We start from the raw sequence: 26303 nt of genomic DNA, 5'->3' as shown, positions 1-26303 counted from the left end.
TGACTCTGGTGGGACTCGAACCCACAACCTTTGAATGACTTCATTCTATCAAGGCCTAGAAGTCCAACGCGCTCTCCATTGCGCCACAGAGCCAGCTGTATGAAAAAGTGTTTGCCCCCTTCCTGATTTCTTATTTTTTTGCATGTTTGTCACACTGAAAGTTTTAGATCATCAAACAAATTGATAACACAAGTAAACACAAAATGCAGTTTTTAAATGAAGGTTTTTATTATTAAGGGAAAAATTAAACCTACATGGCCCTGTGTGAAAAAGTGATTGAGATTTATCAGTCTGGAAAAGTTTATAAAGCCATTTCTAAAGACCAAAATTACCCCAAAAGCACAGCGAAGACTCATCCAAGAGGTCACAAAAAACCCCACAACAACATCCAAAGAACTGCAGGCTTCACTTGCCTCAGTTAAGGTCAGTGTTCATGACTCCACCATAAGAAAGAGACTGGGCAAAAATGGCCTGCATGGCAGAATTCCAAGACGAAAACCACTGATGAGCCAGAAAACATCTTGATGACCCCCAAGACTTTTGGGAAAATACTCTGTGGACTGACGAGACAAAAGTTGAACTTTTTGGAAGGTGTGTGTCCCATTACATCTGGCGTAAAAGTAACACAGCATTTCAGAAAAGGAACATCATACCAACAGTAAAATATGGTGGTGGTAGTGTGATGGTCTGGGGCTGTTTTGCTGCTTCAGGACCTGGAAGACTTGCTGTGGTAAATGGAACCATGAATTCTGCTGTCTACCAAAAAATCCTGAAGGAGAATGTCCGGCCATCTGTTCGTGACCTCAAGCTGAAGCGCACTTGGGTTCTGCAGCAGGACAATGATCCAAAGCGGGCAAACTTCTTTGCCCACTTTGATGCTCTGAACACGGGCAATGCTGAGAAGACCCCAAGTGTGCAGGGCGAGTTTGTTCTGAAACTCTCAGAGCAGGACGTGCAGAAGACTCTGAGCAGGGTGAAAATCCGTAAGGCTGCAGGGCCTGATGGGATACCCTCTCACGTCCTGAGGACATGTGCAGCCCAGCTGACCACAGTGTTTACAGACATCTTTAACTCCTCCCTGTCACAGTCCATGGTCCCCACCTGCTTTAAAAAAAACACTATTGTTCCAACCCCCAAAAAGACAAAAGTGACATGCCTGAATGATTACTGCCCAGTAGCATTAACATCTGTGGTGATGAAATGCCTGGAGAAGCTGGTGTTGTCACACATCAACTCCTCCATCACAGAGTCCCTGGACCCCTTGCAGTTCGCCTACCAGAACAACAGATCAGTGGATGATGCTGTCTCCCTGGCTCTGCATACAACCTTGGAACACCTGGACACTAAGAACTCGTATGTGAGAATGCTGTTTGTGGACTACGGTTCAGCATTCAATTCCATCATACCCAGTCAACTGGTGACAAAGCTCAGGGGATTAGATCTGTGCAACTCTGTCTGCAACTGGCTGCTGGACTTTCTTATCGAGAGACCACAGGTGGTGCGGATAGGCAATAAAACATCAACACCACTCACCCTGAGCACTGGAACCCCACAAGGCTGCTGTCTGAGTCCAAGGTTGTACTCCCTATTTACTCACGACTGCACAGCAAGACACTGCAACAACCGCATCATTAAGTTTGCCGATGACACCACTATAATAGGACTGATCAGTGATGATGACAAGTCCACTTACAGGGATGAAGTTGTACAGCTGCTTAGGTGGTGTCATAGCAATAACCTGGACTTGAACATAAAGAAAACGAAAGAGCTAATAGTGGACTTTCGGAGACACAGGCCATACACTCACAGCCCACTCAGTATTGATGGAACAGAAGTGGAAACAGTCACCAGCTTTAGGTTTTTGGGAATTCACATCTCTAAAGATCTAACCTGGACTGTGAACACTGACTCTATCATGAAGAAGGCTCAGCAGCGCCTTTATTTCTTGAGGTGCCTCAAGTGATGGGGGATGCCAATACATGTGTTGGTGAACTTCTACTGCTGCACCATCGAGAGCATCCTCACCAATGGGATCACTGTGTGGTATGGTAACACCTCTTCGCGAGAAAGAAAGGCACTACAGAGAATGGTCAATATGGCCCAGAAGATCATCGGCTGCGGTCTCAACGAGATTAAACAGCTCTATGAGGACCGCTGCCGTGGTAGAATTCTGGCCATCACAGAGGACAGTCAACACCCCGGGGATGAGCTCTTCACCCCACTGCCCTCAGGCAAGAGATATAAGAGCATACGGACACTTAACACTAGATTCTTCAATAGCTTCTATCCACAAGCAGTGAGACTGGCGAACAAATTTAGCCATCCCCCTCGGACCACACCTACACCATCACCATCTACCTCTTTATGATTTCTTATCTATTGCACATCTCCAGTCATTGTTTACACGTCTGTATTGTTTACATTCAAACTGTCTACATGTTTACTTGCACATTGTCTATTGTTTGTTTGTACATTGTCTTGATGCACTGTTTGCACTTTGTCTTGTTTTTTACACTTGTTTTACAATCGAGAGACTTTCTGTAAGTAAGAATTCCATTGTACCAGTACCGGTTACATATGGCAATAAAGTTCAAGTTCAAGTTCAAAACACACCAGCAAGTCCACCTCTGAATGGCTTAAGAAAAACAAAATGAAGACTTTGGAGTGGCCTAGTCAAAGTCCTGACCTGAATCCGATTGAGATGTTGTGGCATGACCTTAAAAAAGCGGTTAAGGCTCGAAAACCCTCCAATGTGGCTGAACTACAACAATTCTGCAAAGATGAGTGGGCCAAAATTCCTCCACAGCATTGTGAAAGACTCATTGCCAGTTATCGCAAACGCTTGATTGCAGTTGTTGCTTCTAAGGGTGGCCCAACCAGTTATTAGGTTTAACTAAATGTTATCCACAACTTCAAACACCTGTGAGAAACGGGCAACTGCAGTGTTTCGCCTGCTGGCTCCACAGATAATCCTTTTTTGAAGTTTAAGGAGAGGATTTCTTTGTCAATTCAATTAAACGTTTCAGAAATGCTGAACTATTGATGTGTTTCACACGCAGCACGGGCTCTCCTTTGCTTACAAATATTTTTTTTACACCAATTTACTCAACTACGATTTTGCTGAGCATTTTGTTTGCTTGCTTCCTATTGTATACTGCTCTGATTTCTGTATTGTTCAATTTCCCTGTTGATTTTAATTTGACAATCAGACCAGCTGTTCTGACCTTACCCTGCACTGGAGCCACTCTTTTCTTTCCAAAAGCGTGGAGAGAGATACTACTGCATGAGTTTCTGGAAAAGCTCTCTACCTGCCCGCTCCCCACACCGACGTGTGTGAGCAGGGATTTAAAGGGACATTCTGAAGTGTAGAAACATTTTATCGTTACATACTTTTTCTGTGCAGTTAGTTCTCCTTCAACTCCGCCCGACAACAGAGGTCGTTTTTAATACAGGAGTAAAGGCACACTGCACATCTGCAAAACATCACGTTAAGGTTTAGGGAGAGCGACATCAGTGATTGGAAGGTACAGATGCAGCCATTCAAAGTGCGCAGTACAGACACATACCGGAGGTAATTGGCTACGGCGTCGCGCATTGTGACGCGCGATGACGCAAAATACCGCGGTACGTGATTGGTTGACCGACAGGGGCACTCGTAGTCCGTTGGTCGGTCGTAGAAAGATTTACAGTAAATGTCTTTACTGTGCCCATTTTAGCATTGAATATTCATATGGAATTTTACCACTGAAGGGAAATCTTAGTACCTGAGCATAAAAAGAATAGGAGCATACTGTAACGCGTGTGAAGGCCATAAACGATATTAATTTTGGATCATAAACATACAGTATATGGCTGGTCTCTATACTTTAAATAAAAAATACACACCAGTATTCCATTTCTCCCTAAACATTTTAAGCTTCGAAGTCTTTAACTAATGTGATACTGGAGTCAACAAGCATACTTTTAGAATTTGATTAAAAGGGAATATAATATGGAATCGCGTATCTAAAGAAATTAATAACGATATAATTATATTCATGTACCGCAACACAAGAATAGTACACGCTGTACATTGTCTATTGATAATGTTTCTGTAGTGCTTTTTCAGCACTCTGCATGTGACCTTGCCGGTGGCACTGTGGGTTAGGCTCCTGACTCCTACCTCACATGCTGTGTGTTTGAATCCTGCTGGAGTCATGACTTTTTTTTCAACAAACATTTCTTTGAAAAAATAAAACATTTCCCTGGGTCAGAGATTAAATAAAACCTCACTCGCACCAAACAAATTTATATTTCTAAATATCACAACATGATCGAATTTAAGTCATTTTAATAACAATGAATAGTCACCTATGCATTACAATATAAACATCTATATTGATTTAAATCGCGTTTTGATTTAAATCGCAAACGCGGGTTTAAATATATGTGTTTTTTTATTCACAATCAGACAAATGCAACATAAATTGATATCTTTGTCTTCTAAGTATCTTAATAAACTTTCAGCATAGCTTTCTCCCCGTTTAGATGTATTTTCCTTGGGATCTTGGGATCAAACATGGAAAGATTAGATTGTAATCGTTTTTATTTTTTTAATAAATTTTAGAAAAGTGTAATCTATACTAAAAAGTTGTACACCACCTGCTATAAATATACATATTGTAATACTTTCGGGTTCGGATAGGACAGACACAAGAACTCAGACTTGCGGAGTTAAAGCAAGTTAAAGCCTTGATTTTATATATCACCTTTAAAAGTGGCATCTCAAAGCAAAGTAAATACCCAACACTGATTGTACCGATCTGTCATGCTAATAAAGCACCTTGAATTGAGAGAGAGAGAGAGAGAGACAGAGAGAGAGAGAGACAGAGAGAGAGAGAGAGAGAGAGAGAGAGAGAGAGAGAGAGAGAGAGAGAGAGAGAGAGAGAGAGAGAGAGAGAGAGAGAGAGAGAGAGAGAGAGAGCACAGCCAGGACAGACAGGCAAATAAGATACACTCCACAGACATTCACAACAGCGACATATCATAAAACGTTTGCAGATATAGTTAAATTATTATTTGTTTTTCAGGAAGTTAAAAAAAAAAACACTTGAATTACTTATCCAGTCTCTCGAAATAAAATTATTTTTCAAGCAATGCAACTAACGTCGGGCAATGTGTTTTTTTTTAAATCCAACATTGACAGCCACATCTTAAATCTTGTCAGTCAGCTCTTTTTTCTCTATTTGAATTGTGGCGATTCAAACAACCTGGGATAACAAGTGGTCTCAAAGTCACCGAGCTCACAGAGCTTCCACAACAGATGACAATTCCCTTAGTCCTTCCTTAGTCTTCCTGAAATTGAGTGAACAAAAGCATTTTATTAAAAATTTAATAAAAATTATTTTTTTAATCGCGTATCTAAGGAAATAGCAGTATAACCTTGTTCATGCAGTGGCATGTTACATTATTAATTTGGGTCTCTCCTCTTGCCAGAAAGCTCTAAATTGCATTTTGAGTGCGGTTTTTGACTTTTTTAAAATTGCAACCCATAAATAAAGCTGATACTGTTTAGACTTTTAATTATTTTAAACTGTATTACAGCAGCACAATGCAACGTAAATTGCAAAAATGCACTTGGAATCTGTCCAAGCCCTGCTTTGTCAGGCATTTTCTTTTACTGTAACGGACATAAAAACTCCCTTGCTTTTAACAGAGCGTTTCAAATTTCTAACTACGAAAATTATTTAAACTGCGACACTTATCATTCAACCAGAGCTCGAAATATCACAAGGATCCTCAAGAGCACAGCAAAGACTGTATTAAAAGTATACTAGTGACAAAGTAGTATACTTTAAATCTTTTTTTCTGATACGGGGAAAATCTGATCATGTTTCTCTATAACAATAAAAAAAACATTGTTTTACATATCACCTTTATGTGATATCACCTTAAGGACAGGACATACAAGTGTTAATTGCACAATGGACCACGCAAATAAATTTAAAATAGTCTTCTTTAGGTGTGAGGGCAGGAGTGGATCGCAGAAGGCATAATCAGCAAATTAGGAAAACAAAGAACAGGACAGGTGAGACGTGTATCCAGAGAGCGGGTGATCAGAAAAAGGAATAGCTGTTATGCCCAGGTTTTACACTCTCTCTGCTGAATGAATAAAAGCATTTTATAAAAAACGCGTTTGCGTTTGTCTGGGTATTTACTTTGTAATCTGTGGTTTACATCAACTGTATTGCTTTGAGATGCCACTATATGATGATATATATATATAAGGTGATATGTAAAATAAAGTTTTTTATTATTGTTATAGAGAAACATGATCAGATTTTCCCTGGTTCAGAAAAAAGACAATTGAAATCTGTAATCTTTCCACTTGTATGTCATCGGAAAATACAAGAAGTTTCTGCATTGTGTAAGGATGGTATCAAAAAGTAATCTAACTGGTGAGAAAGCTGTGCTGCTCAAAGCGCTTTTTACAGGATTAAAACAATAACAACAATAGTGTTAGGCTGGGCAAACGATTTTTTTATAGAAATACAAAATGAGATATAATGATGTGTTCCGGCTAAGACATTAACGAGGACAACCCCCCTCTCTGCGGGAGTGCTGGCTGTGATGAATTAAACCGGTTTCACAGGTATTTTCAAAGTAGAAGGGGGCAAGTTTCCAGCGAAAGACACCTCTCCCCTCCAAAAGTACATTACTTACTAGTTAAGAAAGGTAGGCTCCTCAATGAAATCGCTTTAACATGCTAATGCGCTGGTGTAACAGTCCGGGCGTGGCAAGCTTCTAATGTCAACCCGACTACGGCGAAAGGAACCCTTCTTTCATTGGAAGACAATGAACATATTCTAGCCCTAAATGAATTAATAGCAAACATGGTTTACATAAAATACATTTTTCCAAGAAAGTTTAGCCTTTGTGACTAATGAAACCACTAAATAAAGACATAAATATAGAAATCTTAAGATTTTTAAAATACATGACTTTGCTGAAATTTATTTAAAAATAAAAACGATTACGAGAGAGAGAACAGGGGAGGGATGTTGGTTTTGCATAAGGGGCGGGGCTATGGAAATGAGGTATATTTGGGAATGTGGAGTTACATGTTCTGGTTGTTTGTGAATTATCGTTGTTGAGTATAGAGTGTTAAGGTATTGATTTTGTGTAATGCTTTATGTTGAAAATTGAGCTGGATTTTGTTTATGATAAAGAGGATAAACTGGGATGGGAGGAGAGTTTGGTTTTGCATAAGGGGCGGGATTATGATAATTGGAGGAATTTGAGTGAGTTTGCGGGCTATTTTTGGTTTGTATTACAAATAATTCATACTAGATATTGAGATTTGTTGTGGTTTTGTTGAGATTTAAGTCCGCAAGTCTGAGTTCTTGTGTCCGTCCTATCCGAGCCCGAAAGTATTACAATATGTATCTTTATAGCAGGTGGTGTACAGCTTTTTAGTATAGATTACACTTTTCTAAAATGTATTTAAAAAATATAAACGATTACAATCTAATCTTTCCACGTTTGATCCCAAGATCCCAAGAAAAATAAATCTAAATGGGGAGAAAGCTATGCTGAAAGTTTATTAAGATACTTAGAAGATAAATATATCAATTTATGTTGCATTTGTCTGATTGTGAATCAAAAAACACATATATTTAAACACGCGTTTGCGATTTAAATCAAAACGTGATTTAAATCAATATAAATGTTTATATTGTAACGCATAGGTGACTGTTCATTGTTATTAAAATGACTTAAATTCGATCATGTTCTGATATTTAGAAATATAAAAGTCAATTAATTGTCCATAATATTGCTATTCTATTTTTTCAAAGAAATGTCTCAGTACACGAATATAATCATATCGTTATTAATTTCTTTCGATACGGGATTCCATATTATATTAGCAGAAAAGCTTAAAACTACCACTTTTTAACACGCTATTTCACATGTTAGTTAAAGACTTCGATGCTTAAAATGTTAAGGGAGAAATGGAATATCGGTGTGTATTTTTTCTTTAAAGTACCGATTCCTGGAATCTGGCTGGCTGACATCCTTCTGAAGTGGTTCCATAATATCTGGTATACGGAAAAGGAGGATCCTCTTGAGGATCCTTGTGATATTTTGAGCTCTGGTTGAATGATAAGTGTCGCAGTTTAAATAATTTTCGTAGTTAGAAATTATGAAACGCTCTGTTAAAAGCAAGGGAGTTTTTATGTCCGTTGCAGTTAAAGAGAATGCCTGACAAAGTAGGGCTTGGACAGATTCCAAGTGCTTGTACAAATGTGCTAAAGAAATTATACTTTGAGTTTACAGCTTGTCCAAAGTCATTCATTATTAATACTATTAGTAATATCTTCGGTAAAGGCTTTGATGCATAAATATTTCTGATAAAGGTAGGTTGTGTACTTTTGTCCAACTGAGCAATCTTGCTTTCATAAAATATACCAGCTTTTTAATGACTGATGATTAACATGCTGTAATACACAGTTTAAATTTAAAAGCTCAAAATTTATACCGCGAAATACCCCACCCATTTTGAATGGCTGCATCTGTAGGAAGTTTCGGGTCACTTTTTTTGTTATAGATTCAAGCAACCCTAAATACCTTTTCAAGAAACATTTCAGAATCCATGTCACATCCAGTACGATTGCTACACAGGTCTACAGAATACAATCAGAATACTGTTATTCTGAATACAATCAGAATACTATATAAAACACACCACCCAAAACATTTCTAAAACAGGAATTACATGTTTAGGAATGCGTCCTCCTTTATACATTAAATAAAAGGTCTGAAGCCTGCTCCAAAGAAGAACTATATTCAGAGCTGACAAAGAAGTGATAGGAAACATCTCGGAAAACGAAGATGCTGTCGTTTTCAAGCATTGGACACCAAGAGCTGAACCCGGCGTTCTCTGATAAAAGTAAGGTGTTGGGAGTGTGGCTGGGTGGTCTAAGGTGCTGGGTTTGTGCTCCAATTTCTTCGCAGGGGTAGGTTTTAATTTCACTGCTGCTAAGTGTTTGTGGGTTAAGACCATCCTTCTATTGCAGGTTCAATGGGTAAAAACTTTGCTTGACAGTGTGTTGAGAGACTGAACTAGGTGTTTCAAGATAGTCTTTGTTAGCTTAACATCAAGGCAGAAAAAAGCCTCATTTTGTCTTCCCAACAGCAATGCTCTTTGGTCTCTTCAGCGGGGAACAACATCTGCCGTGATCACTTTTCAGAGTCAGTGCGAATCGTAGTGTGCCGTAGTTGTTTTTAAAATTGGTTTTGTTGGCATGCTGCATTTGTCTGTGAAACTTTAAAGCTGTGTTTTTTCACGCCGAATCGTTGGCAGGAGCAAAGCTTATTCAACCTTTGCACTCAGCGCTCAATCAGAAATACAGTATGTATTACTATTAGTGGCACTGAGGTCACTATGGTGCAATTGAGCGATGTAAGACCAATGGCATAATGGATAACGCGTCTGACTTCAGATCAGGAAATTGTATGTTTGACTCCTGCCTGGCTTTTGTTGCGTTAAAACGATTTACCTTCCTTTATATAAATTAACTGCACCTGAAAGCTATAGAAAACACTTTGGGTAAATTGTCGAAATTCGCATGAGGCTGCAGACAACTTAACACTACTGTCTGGAGATCAGCTCCTTCTCTGAGCTCTTTTGGAATGAAATACCATGGGTAGCAAAGTTGGAGAGCAGCTCAACTTGTGCTCAGTACGGTGCTGAGGGTTCAGTACTGGTGTCGTTCTATTTAGCACGAACTGCACAGGCTCTGAATCAGACCATTTCAATTAGTTTGGTCAGTGTAGGACACTTAATGTAGAATTATTACTTTGCCTGTGTCTTGTTTGTATATAATTTAATGTCTCTGATAACTTAATGTTAGTTTTTAATTTAGTTTTAGTTTTACGATGTAGGTTAATGCATTGACATATGCATGAACACGCGAAATGTCTCACTGCTGATTCAGCTCATGCTCCATAGGAGAGAAGCGATTCCTCTTGATTCTCGTACAATCATATCAGAACAGAAGCCCGTGTCACCCAGCTCTAATTCAAGAGCGACTCGCATCTTCAGCCCTTTTTTTTTTGTTCGTGATCATTAATTTCTTTAGTTATGATCAATATTGAACTTTTTTAAAATAAAAATAATCAAACATGCAGGCAGGTTTTTTAAAAGTATTAGGAGTTGACAGGGTGCCCATTTGGAATAGTCATCAGAAAATGTGAGAAAAGGAATGTAACGGAAACTCTCACACACAGCATTAGAGATTGGAATCTGACTGTAAAAAAGCTACCTGTCTCCCCATCGGTAATCAAACCCCAGTTTCCCGCATGACAGGCAGGGACACACACCATGACACTAACTAGGAGCGCTTGCTAGCTGTTAGGAGGCATTTACTCTTATGGCTCCTACTGTTTCGGGTTTCGACTTTTATTTTCTTAGGAGCGCATGAAAACGAGTTTCCATCTGCGCCATCCTCACTCGTGCTCTGCTATTGTCACAGCTCCTCCTTGTGCACGACCAACACCCATGGAGTCCGTTCTTTCAGCTTTACTAATTAGGTTTTCAAAGGCTGGAAGTAGGGCACAAGACACACGAACACTAAAAGCATCCTTATCTGCTTTCAGCTGCGAAATGTCATTCGTGGACACTGAAGAATTTGTTTCCAAGGCAGCGGTTTCAAGCAATTTAGCGTTTTAAAAGTAGAGCAGTGCGTTTCCATTTTTATGCAGGCACACGATGACATAAGGAGATTGTCGTAGTCGGCAGGACTTGAACCTGCGCAGGGAGACCCCGATGGACTTCATGTCCATCGCCTTAACCACAAAAACACAGCAGAACTCTTCAAACCAATTAAAGTCCGATTAAACCGCTCCACCAACCTGTCGTTCTGGGGATGGATTGGATGGTCCACGTCTTAGAGATCCCCAGGCGCTGGCACACTCTGGCGAAGACCTTGGATTCGAAGTTACAACCCTGGTCACTGTGTAACTCCTCCGGCACCCCTATCCTGGCAAACATCCTGCAGGATTCCTGCAGGACCTCTATCCATCGCACAATCTGCCCCTCTGGCTCCTTACAGTGGAGCAGCCAGGTGAGGGACGCATGGTCGGTCCTCAACCGGAACCGGGTCCTGAACAGGTACGGCCTAAAGTGGTGGACCGCCGCCATCACCATCACCGGGTCACGCAGTAGTTCTGTTCAGCCCTAGTCAAAGCCCGACTGTAGTAGGCAACTACCCGCTCCCCATCTGGCCCCTCCTGCGCCAACACCGCGCCCACCCCCGAGTCACTCGCGTCGGTATCCAGGATATACGGTAACCACGGATCGGGGAAGGCTAGCACGGGGGCCCCCACCAGAGCTTCAGGTAACCAGCTGAAAGCCGTCTCGCAGCCCGAGTCGAAGTCGAAACGGCGGCCCTTGTCGGTGAGGCGGTGCAGCGGGGGAGCGATGCTGGCAAAGTCCTGGACAAACCTCCGGTAATACGAAGCCAACCCCAGAAAGCTGCGCAGCTCCGCAACAGTGCGGGGGGTCGGCCAACCCCTCATTGAGGCGACCTTACCTCGGTCTGTAGCCACCCCTCACAGTCCAACAACATGTCCCAGGAAGGTCACCTCCTGCCTCAGGAGCTCACACTTGCGGGGATTGAGCCTCAGGCCAGCACGGCGGATGCAGGCCAGCACCGCCTGGAGGTTCGTCAAGGCCTGGTCGAAACCCTGGGCATGAACCAGCAGATCGTCCAGATACAGCACACACTGGTTCCACAGGACCGATGCCAGCACCCTCTCCATCAGCCTCTTGAAAATCGCCGGGGCATTGCACAGGCCAAAGGCAGTAAACTACCAGAAGCTTCGAGCGAGTGGTACCTGCCACTAGCCACAGCGGAGGTCAAGGGAGCTGAACCAGGTCGACCCGGTGATGTAGTCCTTGGCATCGTCTATCCTCGTTAGGGCGTAGGAATCCTTCCAGGTGACCTCGTTCAGCTTGCGGTAGTTTACGCAGAACCTCCACGAGCCTTCTTTTTTTTGGCGCCGAGGGCTCGCGGAGGGCTCAATCACTCCCATCTCCCGGATCTTTTCCTCGGCGGCGGTCCGCTTGGCGTGAGCAATGCGTCCAGGTGGGATGCGATTGGCAGAGTGTCACCAGTCTCGATGTCGTGTTGGTAGAGGTCCTCAACGGCGCGCCTCGCTTCCACACAACCGCCGCCGCCTTGTCTGGCCTCCCGGGCGACTCGGGGGCAGGATCCGGCACTCTCGCTCCCCGGCTCACAGGCCCGGTCTGCCGCCGCAGCCACTGCCTCTTTTTCCCCCAGCTCCGGCAAGCCCGCGTCCCTCGGCCTTCGCCGGGCCTGCCATCCACCAGGTGAAGTTGCTCCCCCTGCCACACCAACTCCTGCCGGCCCAAGTCCAAACTGGCCCCCACTCGCTCCAGTAGGTCCAGCCCCAGAATGCAGTCCTCCTGGATGGGTGTGAGGTAGCAGGGGTGGCGCACCGTCGCTGCACCTAGACGGAAGGCAAGCACCTTTTTCCCCCGGACTGCGGCGAGCTGTCCCGTCACGGTTCTTAGCCGCAGGCTGGAGGCCTCCCATCCTGGGGGGTTGGTGTCCTCGGTGTCGGGGAGGATGCCTGGCCGAAGTAGGGTTACCGATGAACCAGTGTCGAGCAGGGCCAAGCAGGGTTCTTCCTCGATTTGGCAGTGGAGGTAAAGGCCCCTACAGCCGACTCGCCCCACGGTGGTGTGAGGGACGCCGGTCTTCACAGCGCTCTCCGGAGAGGGGGTTGAGGTGTTCAAGGGCGGCCGTCCCCGTGCTGAGCCGACCCGTTCCCGTTTCCCGACACCGATCGAGGAGTGCGAGGTTCGGGTGCCCAGCAGAACCGGGCTCGGTGTCGCCTCTTCCCGCAGCAGTCGCAAAACAGCGTGCGGGGCTGTTCCGCGGGGGTCGCTGCACGGGCTGTCTCCTCTTCCCCCTCGATGGACTCCTCCGAGACATCCAGGAGCACCTGGCAGACCGCTCCTTCCAGCGCCGCCGCCAGGTGGCAGGCCATCTCCACCTGGCACCAGCCATTCGTCTGGGCCGCAAGCTTGAACTGCTCCTCGTAGGTTTCCCGAGGCGCTTCCCCGTCATAGCCACCCGGGTCGCACCCGCGCTGATGGGTGTGGGAATCGCTGATCGGCTACGGCAGGGAGGGTATCTTCTCTTTGGGGCATCGACTGGGCGGGAGTAGAGGGCAGTCGCCCCAATTCTACCAGCAGGACCACTACTGGATAGCCCTGGTAAGGGCTGTGGCCACCTGTCGCACCCAGGAGTTGCTCAGGCTCTCTATGTGTGCTGCCGATGGGTTCTGTCTCTTTTAGAGTCAGCCAGCACTTGACAGAATCAGCTAATGTCTGCCAAGATTTGTCCATCCTTCCTGCTTCTGACACCAATGTAGCGTTTACAGGTTCTTCTCAGAACAAAGGACCAGTGGAGACGCGATTAACAAACCAAGCAATAGCTTTATTCTTTAACAACCACAAAACCAAACACAGGATATACACGCACATGAGGAGACTGACAGAACACGTACACATCTTTAGGGTGGCAATTACTTAACAACACGCTATACACTTATAAGACTACACAGGGCACTAGAACTACTAGGACATTATTTACACAGGTAAGGTCAGCCGCTGGTCATCGTGCTGACCCTCAGACTCTCCCTGGCTACCACTCCCAGCATGCCCTGCGGTACTACGAGTGCCTAGGGGTGCTTCCTCCTCACCACCAGGCGAGGGCGTTACAACTTTTAATCAGACAAAGAGTTTATGTGTCGCAACGAAAATAGCGTTTTGTTCCACAATGGCGTGAAATTATCGCGTCTTTCACTCTACGTCTCTCTTGTAGTAAAGCAGATCTTGCTAGGTGAGCATTTGCTCCGGTAAATTAGGTCACTTTTCATGTTAACTCACTTCTTCTAAACAACATTTCCTGGTGCACGTTTTCTCCATGAAAAAATACATTTAATGATAGGTAAAGATAACATTGCTAATATTGATAGAGTAGAAATGTAAGATGAATTTATGAGCTAAAAGTCCTTAAACGCCTCCTGTAACAGCTAAGGACTCATAGCAAGATTTTTTTCAAATCCAAACTTTGCTATTGCATTGCGCATTATGTAAACACGACCAGTTCCGGTTTCTGGTGAGTGCATTTTTTCCAAACTAAAATTAACAAGAACATTTTTCAAGATGCGCCATGTCCCAAAACCGTTCATCAGGACTGCTATTAATATCAGGTGAAAGCAGCACAAAACATAAATTTAGCCTAAATATTAAGAGACTATCGTCTGTCAGCTACTGCTTTAAGCCACGTTCAGCCAATGATAGAAATGTAGTGCTCTACTACAGTAGCAACAGACCGCAAACGCAAAAGTCAAAGGCTCAAACCGACAAGAGTGGGATTCGAACCCACGCGTGCAGAGCCCAGTGGATAAACAATCTCCGCCCACACTATTCAGATACATCAGAATCGTACCTGAACGTGACTGGACTTTATTGGATTTTAGGAAATTTATTTCAGCGTGGTTATTTTTTCTGCCTGTGATTTCAGAAAGAAAGACCCAGTATTTGTTCACCGAAATATTCTGTGAGTTTGTTGTGGTTTGAGAGGGGTTTATGAAGGTAATAAAGGAGGGAGAACACGCGAATTGTACAACCGCTGAACCCGGACACAGCGTCTCCAGCCTGTGTTGGAGATCTTCCTGCTTTTGTTAAGGTTATTGGAATCGGCGGTTACTTTGGGGGTATAGCGCTTGTATCTCTCTTCTCTGGCTAAACACTATCTACTGTAAAGTATAGAAATAGACAAAAAAGCTAAAATACTTCAGTAAGGCCGAGCAGATAGGAAAGTTTAGTAAAATGTTCTGTAAATCAATTTCCCTTGATTTCCGAACTCTCTGTTCGTGCTCTGATATAATCTCTCTGCTCCTGCCGCTGTCACTGGGAGAGTGACTGCATTCCGTAGGGCTACAGGTTGATTTCACAATGCCACATTTAATTAAAGCTGATAAAGTTTCCATTTATTTTACACGTATTATAACGTCCCTCAAAGAGAGATTTTATCAGTTACATGCAATCGATACTTTTGGCTTTTTGTATGGGACCAGAAATATTAAAAAAGATCTCATGAAGTATTGGCAGAATCTACCTTTACCGCTCAGTAGCAATAACATTGCCAATATTCATGGAGTAAAAATGAAAGATGAACTGACAGCTTTATCTGAGCTAAAATAGTCCTAAACGCACCCTGTAACAGTGTTAGTATTCATAGCAGGAAATACTCATTTTCACCCCCAAACGTTGTTGGATTACGCATTATGTGAACTTTACTGGTTTCGGTAGCTTCTGGTGAATGTAGTTTTTCCAAACTGAAACTTATTTAAAAATTATTAAAGATGTACCATGTCCCAGAATTGTTCATTGGGACTCCTATTTATAGAATTAGAAAGTAGCAATTGTCCGCGTTTGTGATTATGTCACTTCTCTACTACAGCAGCATCGATAAAAGACCCTCTGAAAGCAGTAAAGCTCCTCAGTGTCAGAACTGTGAGACAATTTTATAATCGGGAGTGAGGGTCACAGCAAAACAGCAGAAATTGCAATCACTATTTGCCAATGTATTCTCTCATGCCATGTTCAGAGGGTGATATTTAAAAAAAGGTACAATAAAATTTCCTGAAGTCCAGGATTTTGATAGTCTCTCATATCTCAGTGTCAGAATTTTGAGATGTTTTTATAACCAGCTGGTAGGTTCAGAGCAAAAAAGCAGAAAGTGCAATCACACTTTGCTCATCCTCGGTTAACCATATATTTTCATATGCCATGTTCTTAATGTCCCATTTAATACTGCTATATTAAAATGTCTTGTAAAATGCAAGTATAGGAGACTTTTAATGATCAGAAGGCAAGGTTGTGGTAAATATGCAAAAAGTGCCAGTGAATTCACTGCCTTTGTTTTACTTACTCATTGTCTAACATGCCAGTTTGTGTTATTGTGAGTTTTGAAAATTGGTTTTCAATTTTCTGAAATGTGTTTCATACAAAAATGCAATCTGGACAGTCACTATTTACTTACATATTCCAATTTTCTGAGGATATGTACAGTAATCCATCCAAATTAGTACATTTAAAAAAGACTATAAAGAGCCATCTACAGGCAAAAGGCGGCATAATATTACATCAGCAGCATTTAAGGTGGAATGAAAAACGCAAATAAGAAGCCAACTTCAGCCTTGTAAATGTTTACACATCACATCATATGCAATCTTGACATTAAAAAATCTTGGTTCCCTGAAGAGGAAAGCTGTCTTACACTGATCCCATTCCTTATTAGGAGACCAAGGTTGTAAAGACAATCTATCATTTCTGTTCCTCCAAGGCATCAGGAAAATTATTACGCTAAAGTTAGAAAACACACTCCGAATAGCCCGTATGTTTGATTGCCGCAATCCATTTAGGCTACAATAGCCAACTTGGCACTTCTCCAGCATAGAGAAGAAACTCAGTTTAGTGAACTACTGGTGTATTCAGCACACCTTTCTCCAGCACCCATCAGGATGACCGAGTGGTCTAAGGCACTAGATTTAAGGACTTGTATCTTTCCAACTTGCTTGGGTGTTCTGGTCTTTGAGTGGAGGTGTGGATTCAAATCCCACTCTTGACAGCTGTGTTTTTTTCCTTCTTGTGATCGCTGACAATGATAATAGGAGAAAAAACAGAGAAACCGCTTAGCAAGAATATGATGGTCATATTTCCCACAATGGGAAAATTGTGGAGAGTTTCTTTATGTGGAGAATTTACTTTATGTGAATACAAGTAAATCTTCTCATTATGTATGTCATTTCTTATCATTCTTACAAGCAAGTTTATTTTTGAGGGAATCCCTAGTGTAAAATGTAATGTAAACAGGAATTATTCTTAATTTAGAAGATATTGGACTGTGGATAAAAATTGTAGACTGATGTAACAAAATATTTATACAAGTGTAGGAACTGGCACTGAAATAGACCCGCAGGTGCACAAAAGTCTCATTTTGTCATTTCAGTAGATCGGCACACCAGTAACTCTGTGATTGTGATGGACTCTGAATAAATATGGCAAATTTGCTATTCGATCTGGAAACTCAGTTTCACGCTTTCATGGAGGTTTTGCTCAAATTGATTGCTTACGAAGTCTCAGAATGTTTCTGAAACAGGATGTGTGACTCTGAGGACGAGGAGAAGACAAACTCCGCAGCATCTCACAGTTTCTGGAAAGATGGGTCATGTGGAAAATGAGATCCTGAAGTGGAGATTGCAGCTGTGGGAGGAGTTAGGAGCAGGAGGAGATCAGGGACAGACAGATCATGTTGGACACACGCTTCCCTGTGAAGTCACTGCAGAAATACAAGAAATGGACATGAAACTGAAGCTGTCAGGTCAGTAGGGTGACTTATATGAAGTCAATGCCTGAGTGTTTATAAACAGTGTCTTTAACTGCTTGGTGAGAATATAATGAAGAGATGCAGAATGAAGTGGGAAAGACGTGTTTGATATAGCAACGGAATTATCAAAGTGATTATCGTTAAAAACACAATTTATTTACGCATTAAATAATTTGTTTGTAGTACATAGTGTAGAATGAGTTGTGCTTAAAACTTTGCCAGGCAGCAGGGTGGAGCAGTGGTTAGCATTGCTGACTCAAAACACTGGGGTGCTGGATCTGTAGCTTTTTATCATCCTAGGAAGAGAACATTCCAGGATCAGTTCTTACCATTACTCAGTTTCTGAAAATTAATAAATAGCATAGCAGAATAAGAGGATACACCTTTGTATTCTCCCGTGTCAAGTTCTGATTCTGAGAAAAGGGGCTGCTATCAATGAGAAGGAGAGAAGGATTCTTGGCATCTCTACCTTATTTATTCATTCCCAGGACCCTGACTACATCACAACAGTAACTGTAATACTGATTGATAATACTTATTATGTTTAATTATGATTGAGAACAATAAGACATGTTGGAAGTGGAGGGGTCTGTATCTCTCTAGTTGCTGGAACTGAACTGTCTGCAATAGAAACATGGGGGATTGATTATATTACTAAATATATATAATATACATCCAAAAGACTACAGAAACTAAAATTATCCTGCAGCTAGGATCACACCTTCCCCTTTCTCGTAACGACAGACTACTGTTCTTCTAAATTCTCTCTATTCATTGTAGGTTTCATTTTACACCTCTCTTCACCTATCCTGACTTCACACATCCTGATTGGCCTCTTTCTGGCACCTGCACCCGCCCCTCACTCCTCCTCTCTCCCTGCTTTTGTTTTCACGCTACATTACCTTTGCTTACTACCCTGTCTTTCACACACCTGAAGTGTGAAATGTTGTGTTTTCTTCTCTTTTCAGCATGGAATAAACCTATTACTTGTTCCTTCGCAGCCTACACATGCTGACACAGCTACCCACCTGAACTAATTATATTGTTGATTATATGGATTATATTGTTGCCAGTGGCCTGGGGCCCCTCACATACCCGGTTATTGTCTTATTGTCTAATGGGGGTGCAATGGCCAACATACATTATTAATAATAAACAAGAATACTGAACATATTTCCTCCAATGATTATAGCAACTGTTTAAACTATTGCAACTATATAGTCACTTTATAAATAAAATAATCACTAATGTATGCATTCCATACATTAAATTTGTACTTGTGACTTTTTGTAAGATAACCCAGCAGATAATTATATTATTAATAGCATTATCATAGCATAAATGTAATTATTAACACAATTATTGATGTTCTTCCTATTCTCTGTTGACATGTTTTGCTCCATATTGGTGGATATTCAGTTTTTTATGAGCCCAGTACTTGTATTTCTCTTGCAAGGTTTTAAACTCTACTCAAACCCCAACTTCAAGGTCTTTCTCTGCATTTGATTAAAATTGCGTACAATATTGTACAAATGCAGTAATTTGACTTTGCTGATGTGTAGATTGTTAAAATAATTGTATTATCCAGTTGAAGATTAGAAATATAATTTTTGTGGGGGATTCACTATGGTTTTATATATTTTTTTATTTTAGCATGGGATTCCAAAAAATGAAAGCAATGTATTAACATTGATCCAACAGTTGAAACGTTTTTGTGTTCATTTATTCAATTATTCTTACCTTCATCTTAACATATGACATCTACTGTACATAAAAGATCAGATGTTAACATTTTTCAAATTGTATCATCTTGTATATTAATATGCAGGTACTTTTTATTTGTGGTGGGGGTAATGCGCTTTTGAACCTGACTGAAAGGCCTTGTCCTCTTGTCTTGTGATTTCAGGCTCAGAGGCCAGTGCTCTCCTTGAAGCTGGGGAAAGGGCTCCCCAGCACAGTGAGGAGGAGTGGGGCTCCAGTCTGTTGCAGGAGACAGAGCTCACTGCTGCAGAAGGGAAAGAGACACTCAGTGAGCAGCACACAGAGAGCAGACAGAGTGTGGAGGATCTGGACTCTGTGCCCATGATGAAGACGGAGCCTGAGAGTGGGACACCTGGGTTGTTAGTTTATAATGATTTCACAGAGAATGTTAATTTGGACACTAAAAATATTACACAAGGTTGTAACGGAATGGGCTGTGTCTCTGTACTAGAGCACAAAGAAGAACTGGATGTTTTCAATCTTACAGAGCAGCACATTTAGCCCCAGTTGATTGACCCTGCAGAGCAGCAGACTGAAGCACCTGTTGAAGAGATCAGTACTATGTTACAGCACCCAGAGCCAAATAAATTGAAAAGTCATTGGCACACTCATAAAGGGGAGAGAGTATTCAGTTGCAGTCATTGTGAGAGGAGTTTTAGTTGCTGAAACCATTTAAAAACTCACCAGCTTATTCACACAGGAGAGGAGCCTTTCAGCTGCAGCCTGTGTGAGAAGAGAGTTAGTCAGGTAGCCTATTTAAAATCAATATTTTTTTTAAATTTATTCACACAAGAGAGAAACAAATTAAATGTAGTCAGTGTGTTAAGAGGTTAAGTTTGGCAAGGAAGCTAAAAACCCACCAGGTTGTTCACATAGGAGAGAAACCATTCACCTGTAGCCAATGTGGGAAGAAATTTAGTCTGGCAGGCAATTTAAAAGCCGACCAACTAATTCATACAGGGGAGAAACTTTTCAGCCTAAGTCTATGTGAGAAACATTTGAGTCAGTTAAACAACTTAAACACTCACCATCATTCACACAGGTGAGAAACCCGTCAGCTGCAGTCAGTGTGGGAAGAGTTTTAATGTCAAGCCTCTTGAAAAGACACCAGCTTTATCACATAGGAGATAAACAGGATAAGACAATACACAGAAAGCTAGAACTGTACAATGATGAATGCATTTAAAAAAATCAAATTACTGTCTTTTCTCTAATCTATTGCGGCATGGCTAGACCGTGACGTAAATGAGTCTGAGGTCTTTAATCTCCTCAGAACTCACAGGTGCCTGCAACTGTATTGTGTTTTAGATATACAATACCCTAACCTTAAATGTGCATCATCATGATTTTTAAGTTACACAAAATATTGCTCATGCAATTGATCTCCAATATTCTCTAAATACAACCATAACATTTGTTTTCACAGCAGTAAATATTTTAATAAAAATTGACATGTTCTGATCAAAAATACATTTGCATTACAAAGATGTTTTTTTTCCCCCAATTTATATTGCAAGCAGTTACTTATGGACAAAATTGTTTAGTTTCTTGTCTAAAAAAATTTAACCATAGACTCACTCCTCAATACTAAGTACTTTTACAACAAAAATGTGGATTTCACCCATTTGCAGTAAACTAATTTGAAACTCTGTTGTATATGTATTTATACGCAGCAAATCAGCCAGTGTTAAATCAACTCAAAACTTTAACAGCTCCACATTCACCAGAGTTAAATTAACACTTTCTAAATACTTCGAGCCTAAACTCTGACAGTGTTAAACTCTGAGTGTCATTTTCAGAATTATCTGTGTTATTTGTACACTTCTGCAGTATGCACTAAGTGCAGTGTAAAGTGCTCACACTATCCAGAGTTTTTTTAACAACACTGTGGTGTCAATTAATTGACACTATTAGTGTTAAGTAACACTGAATAGGAGAGTGAATACAAACTCTTAAATTTCATTTTCTGTGTGCAGTATATTTAAAACAACTGAAGTAAAATGCTGTTTAGTTGTATGTTTTCTATGTGTGAAAGTTAACCTATAAAACAGGCAAACACAGGTAAAGTCCACTTTAAACTGTTTCTATATGTGAAAAAATGGTTTAAACATTTGTTTTCGGTGACATTTATGCAAGTGGAACAAAAGTTTTAAAAAAAGACTTATGAATAGCTACAACACGTAAATCGTAATTCCATGGTCAAAGGTAAGGAGAAGAAGCACGTTTAGGATGTGCAGTCTCCTCTGGTGTGAGGGAGAGAGGAGCAATGAAATAAGGCAAATAAGAACATAGGATGGAGCAGATAGAATAGGTAAACAGCAGGTGAGAATGAGTGGGAAGATATGTTCCAAATTTTCACAAGATTTTCCCCATTTCTCTCAACAACAGACTCATCTCCTTCTAATTCCTCTGCGTTATTTGCAGATCTTGGCTTTTCATGTGGACACTCATTCTCACCTGCTCCATGCCCATTCTAACCTAACTGTCTTTTGTTCTTCTTTGCCTCATTTCTTTGCTTTCTCACCCTCCCTCCCAGCAGAAGAGGCTGCAAAGCCGAAACACGTTTGTTCTCTCTACCTTTTACCACAGAACGCACCTTTACATGCTCCATTGCGGCCAATGCAGGATCGCAGATCCCTACTCGAACATCTAGCTCTGCCTTCTGCAAAAGGCCCTCATCCAATCAGCATTCCCATATACAATAACGCAATTACATTTTTCAATAAGGACATATATGTATAAACCATATTATAACAAATATAAGAATAACATAAATGTTTTCATCACTACCATATGTACCCTGAAGATCAAAAGGCTTTCACAACTTCAAATCCTCAAATTTCAGAACATCCCTTTCCTCACTTTCAGTCACTTGGAAAGCATGGTAATGTTCATCAAGGTGATTTGTGAAGAGCTTGTCCACCAAAACATAGATGGTGTTATCAATCATCAGTATTTTATTAATTTTGCAGAAAACTAATAAATTTATTGTTCAATCTTACTGCAAATTACAAGTCCTGGTCTGTACTATATACCATCAATTTTAAGTAATTTGTAATAGACACATTCTTTTATAAGGTCAGTTGAAGAGTTTTTGCCAAACCAATACCACTAGTAATGTAATTAAAAGAGAATGTCATTGGTCCTCATTATGTCTTACTGATAATTTTTCCCAACGATACCCAACATCCATTTAATGTTTCTTAGCAATTGATTTTGTAAGGTTCTTGAAGTCTTTCAGTGTGGTTTTAGACACTTTATGTTTGCCCTCAAACCCCATAGTCCATACATGTGTTGTAACAGAAGGAATAAGGTTCTTGATCCCGAGATGAAGTAAAACAGATGAGTTTATTGCATGCAAGGAACAATAAAGCCGAAGTCTTGTTTCCCGCAAGAAACAACAAAACTGAAGTATTGTTCCCCATACTGGTATAAACTTTTGGGTTATATAGTGTCTTCTTCTCCATTTCTGACGTCACTCGGTCTGATGGTAAAGAGGGGGGTTCATGGTATTTGGTCAGTTTACGAGGTCCTGGCCAAATGGTCAGTTTAAGATTACACCCAGGGGGGTTCCTAGCTTGCATCTGCAATCCTTATCAGTTAACCCCCTTTCCTGCCATAAACCCCAGCTTGTGACTTAGAAGTCTAAACCTCATACAGAAAGGATTAAATTCAAACCCCCGTCTTCACATCTTTCTTCACATGTAACAAAGGACTTATTATACAGCTTGGATAATGTACCATGTAGTGATGCTTTGGAATTAGGCTTCTCTCTGGATACAACAGTTTAAGAAGTTTATGATGGTCAATAATCAAATACTTCAAATGTACAGTCATACCTTCAGTATGAATAAGGGAGAAAACTATAATCATTATTTCAAACCGCAAATTCCAATTTTGATTTCCTTGATGGACAAACTCACCAAATAATAGAGGAATGTTTTTGACAAGGCACCAAGTTCGTATAGCATTCAGCCCAATATTACGACCTGTGCCTTCAAAGTTAACATTTGTAGGATGTTTGTTTTATGCTCTAAAAACCCGTAATCAAAGGAGTAAATTCTTAACACATCTGATTTGAAAGTTTTCTGTTAGATATTCAAAAAGTAATTTCACCTCATACTGAGCCACACCCACGAGAAGCTAATGCATGATGTCATGGTGAGTAATTATCACACACATGAAAATATTGTAGAGTTGAAGACTGATTTTTTTTCACATCATAAACTGAATTGGGCTGTGGGTCAACTTGAAGAGACTGCCAATGCATTTCAAAAATGTATTTTCCCCACAAGATTATTTTGGGGTCATCCTATGTATAGTCTGGGCATCTCTCTTATCAAACAAAGGTGACAAAAATAATTTCCAGCAAAAGATTCTGTAAAATCAATAATAATGTGCATTCCTAAATTATCACCAGTAATACGAAAGATGGTACCATATATTCTGTCAGTGGAAAAGGGAAGATCTATTTCATGACCTTCTAAAGTTCTGGTATAATTTAGCAATGGTACCGGTATAACATCAAAAACATACTTCTTAAGGTCCTGAATATAAAAAAAGCGATATCAAAAGAATATTCATAACAGCTCAGTTGAATTTTGGTGGCACATTTCCAAGAACAAAATAAAGGCACCCAATCTTCTGATCCCCACGTTTAGAGCCAAGTGGATTAGTGGTTTCAAAATCATCCTAGTTGAATGTGTGGCTCAGTTTTGAGAACAGTGGACGAGACTTAAAGTAACTTCCATCACAAAAATCTTGGTGTATGACATTCTCTAAGCAACTCATAAATCTAAGAATTCCAGCACATGAATTTAAATGTTTCCAAAATGGGGACATATAGAAACATGTCTCTCATGGGCACTTGATCATAAGTGCCAGTTTGCCGATTTTAGCAGCAATCATATCTTACCCCAAGCAATATTTATTTTGGTTAATCAATTCCCCATTTTTTTCTGTATTGAAGTGGATAAATGGCTTCTCGAAATTTGCCAAACTTTTCTGTACTGCAGATTGACTGTTATCATCTGTAGGTAAAGCTCAGAGTATCAAGTAATAGGTTTATTCCATACTGAAAAAAAGAAGAAAGAAAACAACGTTTCGGCCGTGGAGCCTTCTTCAGGTGTGGAAAGAAAACACAATGTTTCAGCCCTGGAGCCTTCTTCGCTCCACGGCCGAAACGTTGTGTTCTTTCTTCTTTTTTTCAGCATGGAATAACTTGTTCCTTTGCAGCCCACACATGCTGACGCAGCTACCCACCTGAACTACTAAAGCTCAGAGTCATGCTATGATTTAGAATGCAGCTCACATTAAAAATAAAGGCACAAAATAAAATCAGCATCACTCTATAAGAGTTAACAATACCTCTTTTGCTGTAGTGTCATCTACATCAATGCTTGTGTTGGCCCTTCTGGGGGAAGGCTCGGAAAATCTTAAGTCGGTATCACTGGATGAACGGGACAATGTATCCATGCAGGAACTGGGAGACGAAAGGCCAAGGGATTCAAGTTCTTTAAAAATAAATAAGGCAAAAGAAGACAATGAGAAAACTATTGTTTTAATGAAAACAATATTCATTAGGATCAGCTTAATGTGATTCACCCTCATTACTATCTTTGATAGTTAAACAAAGGTTTGGGTTTGATTGAATTAGTTCTTGAAGTGTGTCATCTTCAGCCTCCATTAGTGTGTCATCATAGATGTGTAACTCCGCATCAGGCATCAGTTCAAATTTCCTGTACACTGAATATACATTATTATTAAAAAAAAAACAAATACCACTTTCAAAACAGAATACACATAAGCGCATCAATCATGTTATCATTAAACAAAAAATATTTTTTATCAGTTAATACTTGCCTTCACTGAGGAAATCATCATGGGAAAACCCTGGTGCCAGTCTTATACACTTATTTAATTTCTTTAAATTTAATCTTCAATTTAAAAAATCATGGAATTATGCAATTGAAAACGCATCAGTTATGGTAGTAGAGCCTACATCACGTGCTGGTCATACAGCAAGCGGTAAGGTTGATAAAGGTCTTAAATGTAGAGCAATGTTACCTTAATATCTCCGAAAGCTAAATGTCATTTTTAGAACGGTACTTAATGGACATTTTACTTTGGCTGCCTTTAGGATCGAGTAATCGTGTAACTAGCTTGGATGACTTGCTCTACAGTAGATACCTGGTTTTAGTACTCAACGCAGCATCGTTATGTAATGTAAAGCTTCCACGCTCGATAATGCTCCGGCCTGCAGTAACTTATAATTTGTTAAGCATTTATTGCATACTATCGGATGTTTAATTTTTCTGTCGAGACAAATACACGGAAGGACAAAGCCAAACTAGCTATATAACGTTGTGAAAACGTGATGGACTGTTATCTATGCGACGACGTTCAATAGAAAAATATGTCGTTCAGTAGCAAACACTGTATTTAGCTAAGTTACATAACGTTGCAAAATAGAGTAGTAAAACAAGCTATCCACTGTACAGAAAATCTTGCAAACTAATTTCACGACTTTACTCGATCCTAAAAGCAAATAAACAAAGTAAAAGTTATTATTGATAACAGTTTTCGAAATGGCATTTAACTTCGAAAGATATTAAGTAAAGAAAGAGCACACTGCATTTAAATTTAAGACCTTGATCAAACTTACCGTCTGTTAATGACCAACACAAGATACAGATCGTGCTGGCAGCGTCAACAGGTGTTGTATTTAACGCTAACATTGTAGCTTTTTTCAACTGAAAGCCTGTACGGAAGCCCGTTAGTGACACGGAGAAAAAATGCGTTTTATGTAACTTCGTTTCAGTTTAAATTGAATTATTATTTCGTAAATAATACTGTATAATTTAGTTATATATTGAAAAATATTTGCAATTATATTACCCCATGCAAATACCATATTCATTTATTGACTATAAAGAAGATTACGAGGCTGAAGTTCTTAATCGCCAGTTTCCTATTCGCGTTTTTTCGTTCCACCTTAAATGCTGCTGCTGTGATATTATGTCGTCCTTCGCCTTTCGGTCAGAATTAATCAGGATAGAATACTGTAGACAT

At 40.6% G+C, this 26303-nt stretch overlaps 1 long non-coding RNA gene and 1 other non-coding gene across 2 annotated transcripts; both read right to left on the bottom strand.

Moving 5' to 3' along the window:
• trnar-ucu (transfer RNA arginine (anticodon UCU)) lies at positions 1-93 on the bottom strand. The gene is made up of 2 exons: positions 57-93; positions 1-36 (listed from the first exon to the last, which is right to left on the bottom strand). It is a non-coding gene; the product is annotated as a tRNA-Arg (tRNA).
• Positions 94-19177: 19084 nt separating this feature from the next.
• Positions 19178-24967, bottom strand: LOC148666334 (uncharacterized). The gene is made up of 4 exons (XR_015936634.1): positions 24600-24967; positions 20261-20343; positions 19917-19955; positions 19178-19773 (listed from the first exon to the last, which is right to left on the bottom strand). It is a non-coding gene; the product is annotated as an uncharacterized LOC148666334 (long non-coding RNA).
• Between the last annotated feature and the right edge of the window lie 1336 nt (positions 24968-26303).

Source organism: Lepisosteus platostomus, chromosome 5 (genome assembly GCF_059453375.1).
Source record: "Lepisosteus platostomus isolate fLepPlt1 chromosome 5, fLepPlt1.hap1, whole genome shotgun sequence".
In the NCBI taxonomy this organism is placed as follows: domain Eukaryota; kingdom Metazoa; phylum Chordata; class Actinopteri; order Semionotiformes; family Lepisosteidae; genus Lepisosteus; species Lepisosteus platostomus.
This window is presented reverse-complemented; position numbering and strand designations above follow the sequence as displayed.